Below are 18740 nucleotides of genomic sequence, written 5' to 3' on the forward strand. Positions count from 1 at the left end.
ATTTTTACTTCTTGTGAAAATTTTATGTCTTCCTGTACAGATCAGTGCTATTCTCCTGTTCCACACATTTGACCCAGAAATTCAGATATGCACAACAAAATGAGTGTCATGTCTCAGAACGATGTAAATTTTAAATCATACTTTGCAGTGCGCTGCATATGGACACAGTTTCAAATCTAGAAACATCTCCTACATTCCCATATTTATCTTTTGTGTAAAAAGCATTATTTTTACCTGACAAAGCTCATCACGGCGGCTCTTGTAAACATTCTATTTATCCATGTCTTAATGAAAATTGGTTGCATAAATTTTATGTGAAGGATAAAGAAAGCAATGTGAAAAACTGCTCCTGTGCCAAAGTAGTTAAGTCAGTTCCCTCTTTCTCCTCTGAAACTCTCCGATTCTGCCAAGAGATCCTTGATAATTGAGCAGCAGAAATTGCACTGTGAAAGAGCAGCGGTGAAGGAGCTTTAAACATTCAGCAACCAAGACGACAGTGATTCTTCATGTGCAGTCTTATAGGCTGTACCGCCAAAAGAAGGCCACTGATCCCCCCGCCCGTGAAGAGCAGTCGCCATGGCAACCTCACAGTTTATCACGGTTGTGGACAATGAGGAGACGGAGGGTCTAATGATGTTGCACACACATACGTTACATGTGATTTACGACAATATTCCAACACATACATAAAAGCATTGTTAAAAAGCACATCATGAGGTGTGATGAGTAGTTGGCCTCTTGTTTTTATCCATACACAGAATCACACGCTGAAGCCGTATAAGTAGGGCACTTATATTGTAGTTAGTAAACATATATACATACTGTGGCGATGGGCATATGGCAGGGCGACAGGGTGATTAGAGATTAGCTGCATGACTGGAGGCTTGCAGGTTTGATCCCTTCAAAGACTAGAATTGACACTGTGTAATGCAGTAATGCTGTTGCTTATTCAGCCATACCAAAACAAGATGTAATGAAGAGTTTGATAAAACAGCCATGGGTAGCCCATCAGAACCGAATGTTTTCGATACAGAACTTAAAGATGCAGCTGAGAAATCTCAGTTTGGTTCGGCTATTTGGGCTCAGTGTTCTCACATCAAAAATGTATGGATACAATGCAATTAGGCTTAAAGTATGAATATGCTTATTAACCAGTTCATTTCTTGCAGAGACTGAGATGAGAAGATGATAACACTCTAATGTCTTTGTGGTAAGTATGGCACTGGAGCCATGAAGTAATTAGCTTAGCAATAAAGGCTGGAAGCAGTGGGAACTGGCTTGGCTCTGTTCAAAGTATAAAATAAAAAAAGCTTACCAACGCCTCTACTGCTCATGTATTAACACATTTTACCTTTAAAAAACAATGAGTCATGTGCAGTAACTACTCCTCAAGAGAAAGACACTGCAAAGAAGAAAGACTTAAAATAGAATAAATCAAATGAACTCGACAACATTTTAGTGTACGGATTAAACAAAGAATATATGAAGTGTTAATTAGTGAGCTTCAGAAGTGTTGATTAACATATCTTTGAACCTGGATCAAGTGTAACTCCTGCTCACAATATCTGCATGTCTAAAATAAACACATAATCACCAAAAAGCACTATAGCCATGGCAGGTACACTCAGTGTGACACCTGAGTTCATCCTGAAGTAATTGAGCAGCTTAGCTCAGTAATGTGGTGAGATTTGAGCTCAGAAAACACACTCGGGAATGTATTTTGAAACCTGTGTGAAGTAGTTTCCTTCTTTCCTAAAAGGTTTTCAGTCCAAATGGCATTTCCTTTCTTGTTACTCAGTCTTGCATCAATTACCTATAATTGGAAACTGAGCTAAAGTGGTCTTTGTTGAAGGACTGCACTCTTGCTTTTGATCTCACCACATCCATAGAATGGCATGTTCAATTTTAGATAATGGCCAAAAATTACAGTGTTTTTTAGGCCCATTAGAGCCTCTAAAAATGCTTAAAACTTGTTTTGTTGCTGTCTCTTTGCGAATATGAGCTATCATATTTCTTTGTCAGAGGTAAGCAGTGGTGGAAGAAATATTTAGATTCTTCACTGCAAGGGTTATCAAGCTTAATACTCAAAGATCAGTGACTCAAAAGGTTTTATTCAAGGGCAAAGGTCTGGGACGACTGGCGATAACAAAATAACATTTAATCCACTAATTAACATCGCATCTCTTGTGATTGGGCCAGCAAGAAACAGAGGCAGGCAAGGTTCAGACAGTTAGTCGGACAGAACTTGGCAGCAACAACACAAAACACTCTCTCCAACAGCTAACGTCGCTAAGACAATGATGCCAACATTAGGGAAATTAGCCACATTAAAAGCACATTAATCTGGGGACAGGATCACTGTGAATGATCTGCAGCTACACTGTATATTCAAAGTCAATAGAAAATGTATGTTATTTTTATGAGCCAATGTCTCCACATAACATGTGAAATCCATCATGAAAACCAGAGACTGAACTAGAGAATGCTCTCACACCTCCACAAAGGAGGCAATCAGTGCTCAATACAAAACCCACAGTTCGACAATCAATGACTGAGTCCTTATCTCAATGAAAATTCCTCTCCAGGATCCCAGGAAGCAAACAAAAATACTGAGATTGAGACACAACAACAAAAGCAAACCCAAGTGACGCCTCTTGCGTCTAAGAGACGAGCTTAATGATTCTCCCACCTCTCCAGAGTCATCTCCTGCAGCCCGGCCAGTGCGGCGCTGTCGGCTCCAGGGAATGGTCAGCCTGGGAGCCGAGTGGTTTGATGGTGGGTTAATGGAGTAGAGTGGATAGAGTTGGAGAATAATCAGATTCTATAGAATGGATAAACTATGAATTATGGACTTTGTGGCTCATTGCCAGGGGTTGGAAAGCTAATCGATGATCAGCCAGTGTTTTGTTTGTCCTTTCTGGGCTACTGTAGAAATATGCTGATGCAACATGTCGACCTCTGTGGAAGAGGACCAGCTCCCTCTGTAGATATGAAGAGGAGAGAAGAGAAGTAAACAAAATCCCAACCAGTCTTATTTTCAAGTGGTTATGCACTAATGAAAACATATATTCCATTCACTGTCAATAGATCCCCCTAATTGCTATCATATGAAAATACTCCACTACAAGTAAAAGTCGCGCATTCAAAACCTTGATTAAGTAAAAGTATGTACGTATTATCAGCAAAATGAACATCAAAAGTGAAAGGACTCATTGTGCAGTAAAATGTACCCTGATAGTGTTTTACTATCACGTGATGTTTTTGGATTAATATTACTGCTGCATTAAAATGTTATTAGCATTTTACTGCCGTCAATGTTTAAGGTTGAGCTAATATTAACTGTTTTATAGCTTTGTTATGATGCATTTTCCAGCCAATCCAAAAATTTTAAATAGTTTATTTATTTTAAGAAGTAGGAGAACTTTCTCAATGCATAAAGGAACACTCAGTCCTTCAATTTATCAGAAACATTCAAATTCAAAATCACCAGATCTGGAGGTACATGCTCTTCATTGGACAGGACGGGAAGGAAAAAGTGTAATCTTAAAAGCAACTACGAACTAAAGCTGTCAGACAAATGTAGTGGAGTAAAACATGCAAGATTAGCCTTGAGAAATATCTCAAATATGGACTACAGCACAGTATTTGAATAAATGCTACATCACACCACTGGAGGTGAGAGTCATTCATGGGTTAACAGTTTAATAATTATTACCTTCGATAAACACTTCAAAATGCAAATTGGTAGAGTAGACATAATACAATGTGTTTGCCATTCATCCATAATGACAAGCCAGACTCAGTATTGTGATGCGATGATGCTACAAATGTGCTCTACCAGTCAACTTCATTTGACACACTGTTGATGAGAAGTAGCATAATAAATTATTGTGTCACCATGTAAAATAAATGAGACAATTTCAATTTTGCAACTACCAAACATTTTTAGACACCCTGAACGATGTGCCTAATTTGCACTGTGCTGGCACTTTAGTATAGGTCTGCTGCCATGTCTTTACTGAAGCAGAATGATTATAGAGCAACGTAACACTTAGCAACTTGACAAGTTGTTCGTGGCTGCACTGCCTCAGACATAAATAGGTATAATCTGAAAAGCATACACTGGGATATCTGCCGAAACACAGGATGCGCACACACAAGCACTCCATCACAGATATAAATACCATAATCTGCCACAATTACCTTGACAAACTTTACAAGATGCAGGTAAAATGTGCCAATATCAGGTGCCAGAGACAATTTAGCACGGTACAGCGGGCACTTGTTCACTGGTTCCTGCTGACAGGCTACTTTTCTCACTTTACACATATTACACTCAGGCTGTCCATTCCTCGAGTGACAAAGCCCAGCAGACTGCATCAGTGTGTTGAATAACTGTTTTAGATGACTGATTCAGAGAGTACCAATCATGTAACAGCAACACCTGTTATTGAAAAGACAGAATTTAGAGAATAATCTGTGTATTGCTGCATTAATTACTGGAAATCTGGCCAGTTGAAGCATTTTTAAGCATGCTAGTGGGTTTATGGATGGTAATGTCACCACTTTGGTCCAGACTGAAATATTGAATGGATCGCAATCAATCTTTATTTTACAGACATTCATGGTGCCCAGAGGACAAATCCTGCTGGTGATCCGCTGATGTTTCCTCTCGTATCACTATCAGAGCTTTCATTTATGTGGCGATCTCAAAAACAGGTTGATATATTAACACAATTTGTTTACAAACATTCATGGTTACCAGATGACGTATCCCTGTGACATTGGTGACTCAGCAACTACTGGATGGATTGTTTCCCCCCACAGGATTAACTGTATTAACTTAACCAACAAAACCAATACATTCCCACCAGTCTCAGCTGTAGTTCCTTTTGTGCTAACATATGTTAGCATAATGGCTAACCTAAGAGGATGATTAAGGTAAGCATTATACCTGCTACACATCAGCATTTTACCAATGTGATTTTTAGCGTGATTGCAGTCTCACATTAACATTTAGCTCAACGCTGTGCAGCCTCAGAGAGACGGTAGCATGGCTGCATTTAAAACAGGCCTCTTTGTTTTGTTTTGTTTTTTCATCGCTGTGCAAAAGTTGTCACAAATTCAGAGAAAGTGACTGCTGAAAGTAGCATTGGAAATGCAAAATGTCGAGTCACAGGTTTCAGAAAACACTTTGCCAGACAAGCAAACATACAAACAAAGACATTTGGTTGGATTTCAGTGGATTCATTTGTTGGCAGGGGACAGAGAGAGACCAACAGTGAACAAACCAAACAGCAGTAATGGGACTAACTCGCTGAACCCCTTTCAAAAGTCTCACCTGACTGGTCTTAAGCCTCCAGACACCAAAAGCAGTTGAACCCTACAGTATGGCATGTCATATAAAAAGTACCCTGGAAAAAGATATAAAAGTCACAAAATGGCTGTAATTATGTTGTGCATTCATGTTCAGAATTATGGACTCGTTACTAATAAACTTGCCAGACAAGCCCCTTCTCTCCTGTCTTCATTCTTAATGCCTTACGGCAAGCATAGTGTAGCACTGAAAGCGTGCATACTGTATGCACGCACTGAATCCTGTAAGATCTTACAAGTAATGTTTTTTTATGAATAATTGAATCTTTACTGTTACAGGTATGTTTAGGACCCAAACGCATGTCTGAGAGCAGCTTAAGTACTGCACTAATTGCAGTGAGTCTCAGGTGGTCGCTCAGGTGAGTGGGCAGGTGGGCGTGGCTGAGTATAGGAAAAGTGCTGGCTGGACAGGTGAGGAGATGACAGAGAAAATGGCAGCAGGCAAGGAGCTGGCAGACTGTGACAGTTTATCTTGTAATCCCTTTTTCTAATCCAAACATTTCATGAACTACATCTATCGTGTGTTCGGTTTCAAGCTTTTAGCAGCTGTGTCACTACATGTACCAAAATAATTTAAGACAAATGCTCTTGAGGTGGAATGTAGATGGATTTGTTGCATTTTTTTCAGTTACAAGATGAAAAAATGTACTTGTGCAAAATGAAATGAGAGCTACAAAACATCCTGTTTTCAGTTGCTGTGCTTTAGTGTTTGGTTCAGCAGCTTTTGGCCTGCTGGCTGTACGGGTCTAGGGATGGCAATGCTAATCAGCTGATCAATGAGTTCACCATTTGGTCCAAGCAAAACATCTCACTTATTATGCATACGCAAAGGGGAGGAGGAGGATGCTCAGGAGGGGCAGCAATTGTATCAGGGTGGCCTTGGACCCCCACTGGTAACAGCCCTGGCCATATTGGGCACATACATCACACAAACTTCTTCAATGACTTGAGCTGCTTCTCTTTGGCGATGATGTCAGATGGTAGTGATGAAGATGATGCCACTCACTGCTGTTTGCAAGAGTTTTGAAAAGAGCTGCTCACAGTAGCACGTTGTTGCTTTGCAGCTCAATGATTTCATGTTGTTGGTTGTCAGCTGGTTCTACGTTTAACAGCAAATATGTTCAGTTCCTTCAGTTCACTTTTCATGTTAGCCTCTCACCAAATGCCTGAGGCAGTTTTCCCTCAGCAGCATAGTCAGATGTCAGCAGGGTTTTGTTCTTGCAGTGTGCACAGTGTTACCACTGTTACTTTCCAGTTGCACTTGCCAGAGCTTTAATTTCACTTCAAATGATTTCACACACCTGATTCCACTGATCTCCTTTTCCTCGAGTGGCATCAAAAGGTTCATCTTTGATGTTTTGAGCGAAATGTCTCAAAAATTGCTATTGAATTGAAAAACTGCCATAACTTCCTTGACCCTCTGAGGAAACAGCTTCGCCAATTTTAGGATGAATTCACTGCTACATTCAGTACAGCAGTTTCTGTTGAATCGAATCAAAAGGTGAAATCAGACGATCTATGAATCCCTGCAGATGCAAAGGACTGGGAATGATCTTATTACCCATTAGCAGCAAAATACACATAATACAGGGTATAAAAATTTTCTTCATGTAAAGTCCGTATGAATTTGCAACAATTTGTCAAAAGCATACATACATACATACATACATACATACATACATACATACATACATACATACATACATACATACAGAAAGCAGCATCTGCACTCACAATATTATAAGAACCAAGTCTTTCTCAAATACTTTTCCAAAAATTTCCTCAGTTTCTTTTTTTAAGTTGTCTCAGGTCTCCAGCACTTTTCCTTTGAAGAAAATATAAGTATATTCTTCATAACCAAATTTTGGTTGCTGTCAGACATTTTGCAATTTGGTCTAATGTTAAATAACATTCATAATTGAACTGCATCTGGCTCGACATACAGAGAAACACTAACATGCAATATAAGACCCACGCATGTGCAAGTTCTACGAATATGTTGCATCTGTATGTTGTTATAATCTAGGGCAGCACCTACGCCATCATGTCAGGAGTCAGGTAGACTGGCATTCACTGAATTCAGAGGTAATTTCTGCTGCCTTTTTATAGATCTTTCAGGGCTTTTAATTCTGTTGATCACACTGTTCTCTGTCAGAGATTACTTGGCACTGAGTTCTCAGCCCAGGCTGTGGTTTGTAAAAGATGACAGAATCAGTTTGATGCTTTTGCTTCACAGATTTCTATCTGTCATCAAAGAAGGCTCTTGGATCTCTTCCTCTAACCACTTATATCGTTGATCTGTGTCAAAATGTGTCAAATGTTAGACTGTGACAATAAAATGATAATGTAGTTATTTGGTCTTATTAATTATGTTGATGCCTTTAGAACTGTCTAACCAGCTTTTAATACTCTATATGATGCCGTAATTTAGTTCAAACTTGTTTTTGGGGATGAGAAAATCTCTTTTCAAATACATATTATCATATATATATAAATCTATATACACACACACACATATAGACATATACAGTCGCTAGTCAATAAAATCAATCAACTTTTCAAGATGATTGATTAACATAACATGTTCAATCGGTCAAAGAGGACAAGAATTTTGACCTTATTATCCTCTGAATTTCGTCTGAGGTCTGTGATTATTTCAGTAAGAGCAGTTTCTGTGCTGTGCTGTGTTCAGAAGTCTGACTGATTTTCCTCCAGGATGTCATTTTCTTTAAGAATTTTAATTGTATTTTTTTTTTAATTTTGCACTGAAACTATATTTTCCAATATCTTAGTGAGGAATAGGTTGGCTAGCGCATCAAGGTTGGTTTTCTTTAGTAAAGGTTTTATAACAGCTGTTTTGAAGGTTGAATATGTCTGTTTGAAGAGATGAATTTACATTTTTCAGGACATGACTTGAAACACAAACAGATAGATAGATAGATAGATAGATAGATAGATAGATAGATAGATAGATAGATAGATAGATAGATAGATAGATAGATAGATAGATAGATAGATAGATAGATAGATAGATAGATTTCTCATTTCTTAAGAAGAAGAAGAAGACGAAGAAGAAATCCTTTATTAGTCACAATTACATACACAATGTGCGGAGTTGGGGGGGGGGGGGGGGACTGTACACGCCATGCATTTGTGAAATTATTTCTCCGCTTTTAACCCATCCTGGTCGTCCTTCCTCCGCGGCAGACCAGGAGTGGTGGGCTGCCAGCCGGCCGGCGCCAGAGGACCAGTTCTTTCGTTGTCACCTTAACTGTCCTTTATAAAATATATGCAGTATTAAGGTACTCTCTATAAATGCTCTCATACAATATGTTTTTCACAAAGCTTATCTCTAATCTCAGAGGAACATGATAAGAACTGATCCTTGATAAAAAAAAAAAGACAATTCAATATGTTTTCATATTCAGGTAAACTTCTTCATGAGGCAATAAAAAGATAAACCTTGAGTTGAAAGAGAAATTCCATTAAGTCAAGTTGTCTGTTTAGTAAAATATTCACCCCCATGGGCATTTCTTGTTTACTGCCTTAGCCTTTGCACTCTTGGCCTCTATCGGCCAGAGGTCACTTTCCTTCAAGGGATGATAACACTGATCAAGGCTAAGTGCTGAATCACATTTGATTCTTTCCTAACAGTTGCTGAAAAACAAAATAATTTCAATTTATTTTCCCTCTGTATGTTCCTGGGTTACTTTGCGGCACGCCTTTCCTTCTGCAAGCTTAATTCTGTGTCTTGTATATGCTCGTACTGCACACCCCCTTTTGTTCTAATTAATGCTCACTGTTACAACGCTAATCGATAGAGACAGATTTTAAAGGGTTCCTTCCTTTGATCTAATGTTTTCATTATGATGCAACATGGAAATTTCAGCGCAACCTCTGAGATCTGAACAGATTTTGTAAGGGGAATTGCCCGGAGGGGGAAAAAAAATGTGATTATTTCGACCAATTTCTGGGTCTCTCTGTGATGGCATGTAGAACTGCTCATGGGTACAAAAAATGAGCATGGTGTGCTCTAACTGTGGGCAGCAAACTTGATTTCCACATTTCAACCGCATGACAGTTAATGCAACAAAAGGTTGAAGCCTTGTCGAAGACTGATGCATAAGACTACATCCATCAAATACACCCAATATTCAAATACTCTCTAAGAAGATTATCCGTTCCAGTCTTTTGGAATCTTTTATGCATTACAGTGCTACTTGATTGATACATGAAGAACATTTGCATAAAATTGAGGCATGCATTAAAATGTTTGGATGTCTCTCAGTTTATTCAACTAGAACGTTACTACCATGACCTCCATTTAACATGGCTCTATGCAGTTACCACACTTTACCTTCCAGCCCTTACACAACCTCACTCCCCCGCCACCATCACCACTTCAGGAGAGTTAAAAAAGAAGAGAGAGAGACTGAAATGAAATTTGGTGTACTTGTGTCCTTCAGTGAACACTCTTCCCGTGAGGCTCAATATTTGGAGGAAAAAAAGGGGGTGAAAATGGATTAATTACCGCGGTCACTTTCCACTTTCAGCCCAGGGGACTCACTGTAGGACTGAAAGATTCACCTAGTCTCCCACTGCTCCTTCCATCTGCCATGTCACACCTACGGTTCACAGCCAGCACACTGCAGCTCCTCCTGCCCACAGGGCACAGGGGCAAATTAGTAATACCTGGCTTAGCACAGGATGCTCAGGAACTCTGAGAGCAAAACAAAGGTGAGGGTTAAGGGTTACGTGCGGAGAAGGTGAGGTTAAAGTGGCTTGACAAGAGCTTTGCAGCCCCACCAATGTGTGTGTGTTTGCTGCTGCCTGTGAAAGCACCACAGGGTTTGCCATATCTTTGGCAGTAAGCTCCCTACCAGAGAGTGAATGTCAGCGTGGCAATGCAATGTCCTCGTGCGTCTCTGAGACTTGTCATTCACACAGTGGGCTGCTTTTCTCTCTGCTATAACACACTTCGTTCTCCCTTTTTCTCTGCTTCTACAGTGGTTTTCAACACGTTTCTCAAGTGAGTGAAGCATATTGATGGACATTCAAGAGTTCTCGCACCAATGCCTCCACAGCGTCCCACATTGGCACTGACCCGAATTGAGAGAAGAGCACCTGGCAATGTGACCAATGCTGTCACAATGCAGCACATCATAGCCTTGTCATGCTCTACAGCCACATGAAATCCTCAAAGGAACCCAATCACTATTTTGTGAATGATTACATTTTACAGCACGGCGGTTGAAGGGTCATTATGTAACCTGTGACTTGACCAACTCTGTCTCTTGCACTTCATGGTTTTGCCTGAAGTGTTTTGGTGGAAAAGTAATTGATGGATGGATTATGTTCACTAATGTTTTTTCTAGGCCAGACAGTGTTACTCTCTTGTCCTCCATCCTGCATGTGCATGACTGGACTATTTATGCCTGGGGCCAATGGGGCAAAAAACAACAACTGCTGGGTCCCTCTTGATTATGTGCAGCGTGCATAATGTTTTAATGCTGGAATATTAGATGGCTCCAGATTTTCTGTGTGTTGATTCGATCACATTACTTGAGGAATAAGCAACAAATCATGATGGACCCATGGAGCCCCTGGATTTACAGGGCCCTGAGACACTTAAACACCATGCCTAGTTGGTGATCCAGCCTTGTATGTGTGCTTAAGTTCAGGCTAAAAACACTTTGGTTAAGGTTAGTGAAAGGTCATGTTTTTGGTTTAATATTGAAAATGTACTTTCAGTTTTTGCAGATACAATCAGTATGAACATTTCGTCACTTTCCAGATTTGTCAAAAGTTGTTAAATGGCCATATAAACATCGATTCTTAGAGGCAAAGCTAGCAGGCCTCTGGAATAGATTGTGCTGGCCTGTAAATAATACAATTATTAAAGTCAGATATTCTAAATAGAGAAGAATTGGCTGGGAACAAGGTAACTAATTTAAAAAAAAAAAAACAATGGTAATTATTATAAGTTAAAATATGATGATACTATTGCCATTCGTTCAGTTGCAGTGCTGCGTTGTTCCTTGTAGTCCTTGTACTGCCTGCTTTCATCCAGGAAAAGTGCACAAGGTCAAAAAGTTTTGAAAAGCAAGCCGTGCCTGTGATGAATCACAACACGATTAAACCCCTACAGATATACTGCTTATTATGGCCATTTTCTGTCGTAGGATGGTAAAAATTGTACTTAATGTACTTTTAACAGCTACATATGCGCAGCAATTTATATATATGTAAGCCTGTGTGGGTGGGAAAATGGAGGAAGCAGATTTCTTTGTTTCTGAGTCCAAGGGCGAGAAAAGAATGACTTGTGAAGTAGATCAATATTAACTCAGAAGTGAGTTTCATGGTGTTTTACCCACTGCAAAGGTAAAATTCTCCATCATGTCCTCACTGTGAGATGAAGTCCTCCCCTTTTGGGGAAGTCTCACAATGGAGCCTCCAGGCAGACTTTGTCAATCGAGCGGTTTAAGTGTTTCCTTCACTGCAGGCAGAAATCAACTCTGACACACTCTGGATCCAGCACTGGCTCTGCTCCACACGAATGTTTGTGGCACTGCAGACAGAAAAGCTTTTGGATCGCTGGGCCATCACAGTATAGAAAAAGACCCTGCAGGTTGGTTTGTAGCAACAAGGCAGTGGTTTCACTGTAATGCTGCAGTGTGTAGTGTTACAAACCAGCCATGGGAGCAGCAGCTGATTGATCAATATTTATTTGTAAATGCAACAATAGTGATGATTTATATTATTGTTTTTGTCCTTGAAAAAAACAGTGCGTGCTTATCTTGAAGAACATTTCTTTAACATGAATTCACTGATGATTTACAGAGCTCATAAAAAACTTCTAAAAATGAAATGAAACCGCTAGGTTTGAAATGACAAGCACACAAGCAGATTTATAAGCTATAGTTAATAATGTAAATTAACTTGAAGACAAAATGAAACATAGCTCTAAATTTAAACTTGTTGCCACTATGTTATGCTATGCTGTAGCTGTCATAGCAGTTAGCTTGTTAACTGCATGAAAACTGAGATATTATTGTCGCTTTGTAGAAGGAGTCGATATCTCCCAATTGAACTTTTAGCCAAGGACATCACAATATGATTCATATCTTCAGATTATTACCTCTAAAAGTGTGGCTCTCCAGAGCTTGCAGGGCAGGGCTTTTTGAGAATAACATCTAATGTTAAGCACACCGTTAATACAAAGCAGTATCTAACTTTAATGTGGAGCGGTTGTAACTGGTGGCACAATTGCAGACTTCAAAATATATCAGTTGAACGCACAGAATTAATCCCACTCCAACCTGCTCCTGCTAGAATATGTAAACGTAGAAACAATAATAATAATTTATGAATGGGTGACTAAAGAAGGAGAAATGGATGACTAGCTGCTGAGCACTATGTCTCAAAATGCAAATATATACTCCATGCATGTGAAGTGGGAGGAATACATTTTCTCGCCATGAAAGGATTACCTGTAGGAGACATGATTAGAAACAACCACAGTTTGTCATTTAGATACAGTAAAGAAGGAAATTAAGACATTGTTTTTCAGGTGGTGGACGGTCAGACATTTTCAATCATAAATAAATTGTTTGAGTGGCCTAAAAGTTCTAAAAGATCCCTGCAAAATCAGCCAATGTTGTAGAAAATATCAACTGTGCTTTTGTAATGTACTCAAATAATGTAAGAATTATGTTAAACTGTCACACAACCCAGCCATATAGACTAATATGTGACTCACTATTGAATATTATTTGACAGTGAAAATGTGGTTAAGTATCTCATGAGGGAACTTGCTTTTGTGAAGGGATTTTGTAAATGCTGTTTTGGAACAGTAAACATAAACAACATCAATATCCTCGAAAAAATGGATATTGATATGTTAATGCGGGGATGTACCTTCTCAGCTTCGAAATGTTGTTCTAAATAAGCCTCTGAAGACCCGAAAATAGTTTCAGTGATCATGGGGTGATACAGATAATGCTGCCTCAGCTATCATAAAAACGAGTTGGGCTTGTTGTTTGGGGAAATATGTGTGTTGGAGTGCACCATAACATTCATAACAGAGCTCTATCCTGCAAGCACAATAATGTGAAATATTATGCAGCCCAATGTAAGTCAAAAGATGTACACATATCGTATATTCATCGCAATGAAGTGTGAAACCATCGCCCCAAGGAACACTCCACACCAGATTACAGTTTACATATTTCATCTCAGTTGGCAAAGATTGCTTACATTTAAGTAGTTCCACGATAGTGTGCAGGGGTGATATGTTGAAAAAAAATCCTCCATCTGACAACAAATGCAAACACTCAAGCTAAAAATACCACAACTGCTGAAAGTGACATATGAAGAGAGCTATGAGGGAGCGAGAAAGAGAGCCGGACAGACACAGACGACAGGGAGATAAAGAACTGTCTCTGCCATAATAACTGTACATACCCTGTAAAGATCCATATCCTCCTTACAGTGAACCCAAAGAGATAAAATGCCATTACAGTAGAAATCTGTTCTGCATGCATATATGGATGTCAAAATATGCTGCTGTGGCTGTTCTCAGCAGAAACAGTGGGTTGAGCAGGTACGCGCTCCTCAAAAGCCTCTGTATCTGTTGATTTCAGGGAGCAGTCACCTCTTTATGCTGCAGCGGCAAGAAGGAACTGAACCTGTATTTTCCCATCTATGCAGCCCGTGGCAGTGTTAAATTCGATGTTTCCAGTCTTATACCCTGTCTGGCAGGAGCTGGGGTTTGTTTTGAAAGATTGGGTCAAGACAGGAGCGGCTTAAGATCCCCTCTGCTTAAACAAGGGGCCTGGGCGTTCTTCAGACAGATCCCAAACCCTGGGTAAACGATCTGTACCAGCAGCACTGTGCTTTCTGCATAAACATTGGCTCCTGTCAGCCATTTTTACAGTCCCAATCTTGCACTTGTCAAGCTTGACACAGTTTGATTAAACTTGTCAACACTCCTCCTCTCCTCGGCTTCCAACTGGTGCCGAATGCAATCACCCCAGGATGCACCGACGGCTGCCGATCCCTGCCACTCACCTCGGGTCATTCTCATAGCAGCGTGCTTTGTTCCTCCCCTGCCATACAGCTAACCTCAGCAGCACTGGAAATACAGTATTATCATATTATTTATGAGGTCTGGCCTTCTGGGATGCAACTCAAGCAGGAATACCAGTTGAGCTCTGCTGCCGTCCTGCTCCCAGGCCTGCCTCCCGGGCGAAGCACTTGCACTTCTGGTCCCAGTGTTATCTTCAAGTTGAGGTTCAGCGGGTGTTATTTATTCGCCTTTTAAGCAGACACTGTGCATACACTGTAGGTTATTTTGTCACATATTTGCAACTCAGAGGGGAACAACCCATAAACCTGATTCTTGTGTTTGAGGTTGTCTTGGGCCTGACGACTCTTGGTTAGTTTGCGTTAATATGAGTTTTTGATGAATACGCCTGAGCTCCACTGTAGCTGCCTGGTGGCAACACAAGGATATGATCTACTGTCTGTCTTGGCTGCAGACAATCCGCCAATCTGTTCACTGGGATGTGAAACGCAGAGCTTTTCCCAGTGTTTGGACTGACAGATTAGATTGTTAGCAGAAAGTCATTATTTCCAGAAAGCACACTAATCTGCGGTAGCTGTCCAGAACCGAGACCTTTACTCACCCTCCAGCCACGAGATACTGTTTCAGAATTCACATTATGAATGGACCTAACGAATGTGAATGAAATGACATCAGTATCTGAATCGCATCTTGAAATGTGCATGACGCAAGTAAGTCTATTAGTCATGAATATTTCCTGGCTTTTTGTTAGAGAGGACTGTACCGTGTCAGAATTTCTCTTTTTCAAAATACTGTGCATTCATTACAATCTAGCACTAATTAAAAATACAGCTGTTTTTTTACCTTGGATGTGAAGACATTATAAATGCATTCACTGTGAAATTTCCTCAGTCTCGGCAAGATAAGCTGTCTGAAACTTAATGACCGACAGTATTGTACAGCAAATCAGAAAAATAACCTGAGTTTGAAAATATCCAGTGTTTCTTCTCCCTTTTTTTTCCTCTTTTGTAAGAAGTCATTTTGGCTCAGCGTGTTTCCTTAAATAACTCGTCTGAATTGAATTTCACCTAATAAATCTGCTTGGCATACTCTCTCATGCTATCTCTCAGAGTGATTGCACATGCTCCTCGAGAATAAGGCTTTGAGTGTGTTCCTTTGCATGACAAAGAACTGGCCAAATCTGAAACATTTACATGGCTGAACAGTCAAAGTGAAAGGGAATCTTTTGTTTCTTGGCATTACTCGACGAGTTCATTGTAGGAACTTGTACTGAGTTAAGTCGGATGAACAATGCTCTTTTTTTGGGAAGACGGTAAAGCACAGACGTAGCGATTCAACTCAAACAGGCTTAACGACCACAATGAGGGAAGTATTGGACGGAGGTAAAGATTTCACAAATCTTTACTCCCTAACGATCCTCCCTCTTGCCCCACAGCCCAATTGTAGCAAGTATAGGCTGTATGCAGAATGCATGCTTACCTCACAGGACTGATAAATATGTTGCAGACACATTGCAGAAATTGCCTCATCCTCCTGTGAGCTTTTTCGCCTACTGTCCTCAACCGCAAAAATACGGAGAAGCAAAAGGTTGCGGGTTGGGGAGTGGCATCTTGGGAACACACAGGCCTCAGCAGCATGTCTCCTTTCATGCCTCATTCCTTCACTTTATCACCTCATTAGACGAATGTGAAGGTGTGGAGGAGAAGCCTTGTCACCCTGAGACAGAGAGGGAGGAGCCATACTCCATCTTCTCCTCCCCTGGCCCAGCTCTCCCCTCCACTTGCACACTGCATGCCTGGATGACATTGTTCCGGGGGGGGATGCAAGCTGCCATATGAGCACACTTCACCATGTGACTTGCAGAACACATGGTTTACCATGAGGAAAATGAGGCAGCAGGGTGAAAATGCAGAATCCTGTTAGTTTGTTGTGTGCAAATGGCAAATGTCATTTAGTCACTAGTTTTATCTATTTCTGTCTACTCTGTACACATCTGACCTCTGCTGCATCCTGTTTGTCTTTTACTGGCTTTTGTTTTTAAATTTCCTTTAAATGTATTTTATTTTATTTTTATTTTGCTATTCTCTTCTTTCTTTCTTTCTTTCTTTCTTTCTTTCTTTCTTTCTTTCTTTCTTTCTTTCTTTGAAATGTATGATTTGAATGTATTTTTATGCCTCTGTAAAGCACTTTGAATTGCCTGGTGTATGAATTGTGCTACACAAATAAATTTGCCTTGCCTTGCATCTTGGAAGAGTTCCTCTGTTGCTCTTTGAGGTAAATTTGTCATTTGTGATTTTGGGCTATATACATACGCAATTAGGTTTTGTTTCCTCTGTATGCATCATTTATTCATTTCAATTTTATTAAGGCATTTGTTTAATGGGCTTACATTTTGCATCATTTTATGTCCTTTGCACATGTGTATTGATTTTATCAAACTAATTCATTCATTAATTCAAAGGCACAGTATAATAAATCCTATTCCCTTGTTGCTGAGTACTGTTTGAAGGCTTTTTCTATTCAGTGGAAGTGATGTTTTGGTATGAGCCAAATGAATGATGAATGAGTACCGCTTACATAACATCAACTATAAGCTAATCACAGTCAAGTCAATCAAGTATTCACATAAATACGCTGCAATGTAGTGTGTGTGTGTGTGTGTGTGTGTGTGTGTGTGTGTGTGTGTGTGTGTGTGTGTGTGTGTGTGTGTGTGTGTCTATCTGTCTGAAAACTGCGAGATCCCCCTGCTGCCAAATCACCTCAGAGCGACAAAACAGCAGTTGCGAGGTTCATACAGGGGGATGAATTGCAGCTGGTCCCTGGCTTACAAGAGAACATCGGTCAGAGCTGCCCTGGATACATAACCCAGATGAAACCATGCATACACCCACCCACACACACACACACACACAAAAAGAAAAACCTGCAATTTGTCATTTTGGGGGGGTAGAACTAAAATAAGTATGTCGTGACCAGATATGACATTAATCATGAGTCGAGTCCACACTGATGTGGAAAAGGTGAGAGGACAAACCATTGTCTCCACTGTATCACCGGCTGGCAGTGCAGAATACAAATGGAGCTTTTCATTTCATGTGTCAGGGTCTCACACAGTCAGGAGAGACAGCGGTGTAATGTAAGAGTTTTTAGGAGCTCTATCATTATGCTCTGCCTTTTTATTGATTTCTCCTGGCCTCGCGTTGTCTTGAATCCCTCTCCTACAAATTGCCTTCATATTATTGGGATATAGCCCCAGCACAGGCCACTCCACAATTATTTATTAGATGTGTACTTGCTTCAAATTGCTTTTTGCTGAGAATAAACAATAAGTAGCTCTGATCCCCTTTGATGTTTGAGCTGTAGCCTTTATGCACCTCGGGCTTTATTCACAAATAAATACATTTAAATTAAATGCTCCAAGGTAAGCTATCCTGTATGAATAAATGATGTTTCTTAGCTATCTCTTGAATAAGATAAATATATATATCAAGAGCAGGGGCCAATATTTTTCAAGCTATCATACAAATTTTTAAAGCCTTTACAATTGATTTGAGCCTCATCAGATCACCGTATCACAATCCCTTTTCTCCAAATACTTTAACCCTGACTTTATTAGAATCCAAAATCTCAGCATGCACTTGAAATTTCCTCTGTCACAGCAAGATAAGCTGTCTGAAACTTGAAGGTTTCTTGATGTGAATACATTTTTGGGTTTCCTTTTGGGGTTTTGCAAGGATGTATTTCAAGGAGTCTGTCGATCTGTCTGTCAAGGTGTACTGTACAGATTTGTGGTGTTTATTGATGTGACACTCATTAAAAACTTAACCTCATGACCTGCCAAATAGAAATAGAGATGTGGAAATATGATGACAGACTACTTTGAATTCATAAACTGTCAAGGCCCAAGCATGGCTCAGTGAAGACTTTTCCTTTCGAAGCAATTACACTGAAGCATAACTTGATCTTGAGGAAGAAATCTTTGAATAATTCATCATGAGCAACCATGTTCAGCTTGTATAGAGAGGATAAATATCTAGTTTTTACACAGTTTGTAGATTTTCTGCTTGGATCATAAATACAACACGCTGTCGTTTGACCAGGCCGCACTGACACGTATGGACACTGTTATTCTGCTGCTGCAGTGTGCAGTCAGTGGTGCCTGTGATAATCTGATTTCAGTTATTATTTCATTTTCTTTTCTTTTTACCTCTATTTAATCTCTTTCATTTAATGCTTATTGATTTTTACTGAGTTTTTCTTTTGCTTGAAACAAAGCTGC

This window comes from Chaetodon trifascialis, chromosome 4, assembly GCF_039877785.1.
Source record: "Chaetodon trifascialis isolate fChaTrf1 chromosome 4, fChaTrf1.hap1, whole genome shotgun sequence".
NCBI lineage: Eukaryota > Metazoa > Chordata > Actinopteri > Chaetodontiformes > Chaetodontidae > Chaetodon > Chaetodon trifascialis.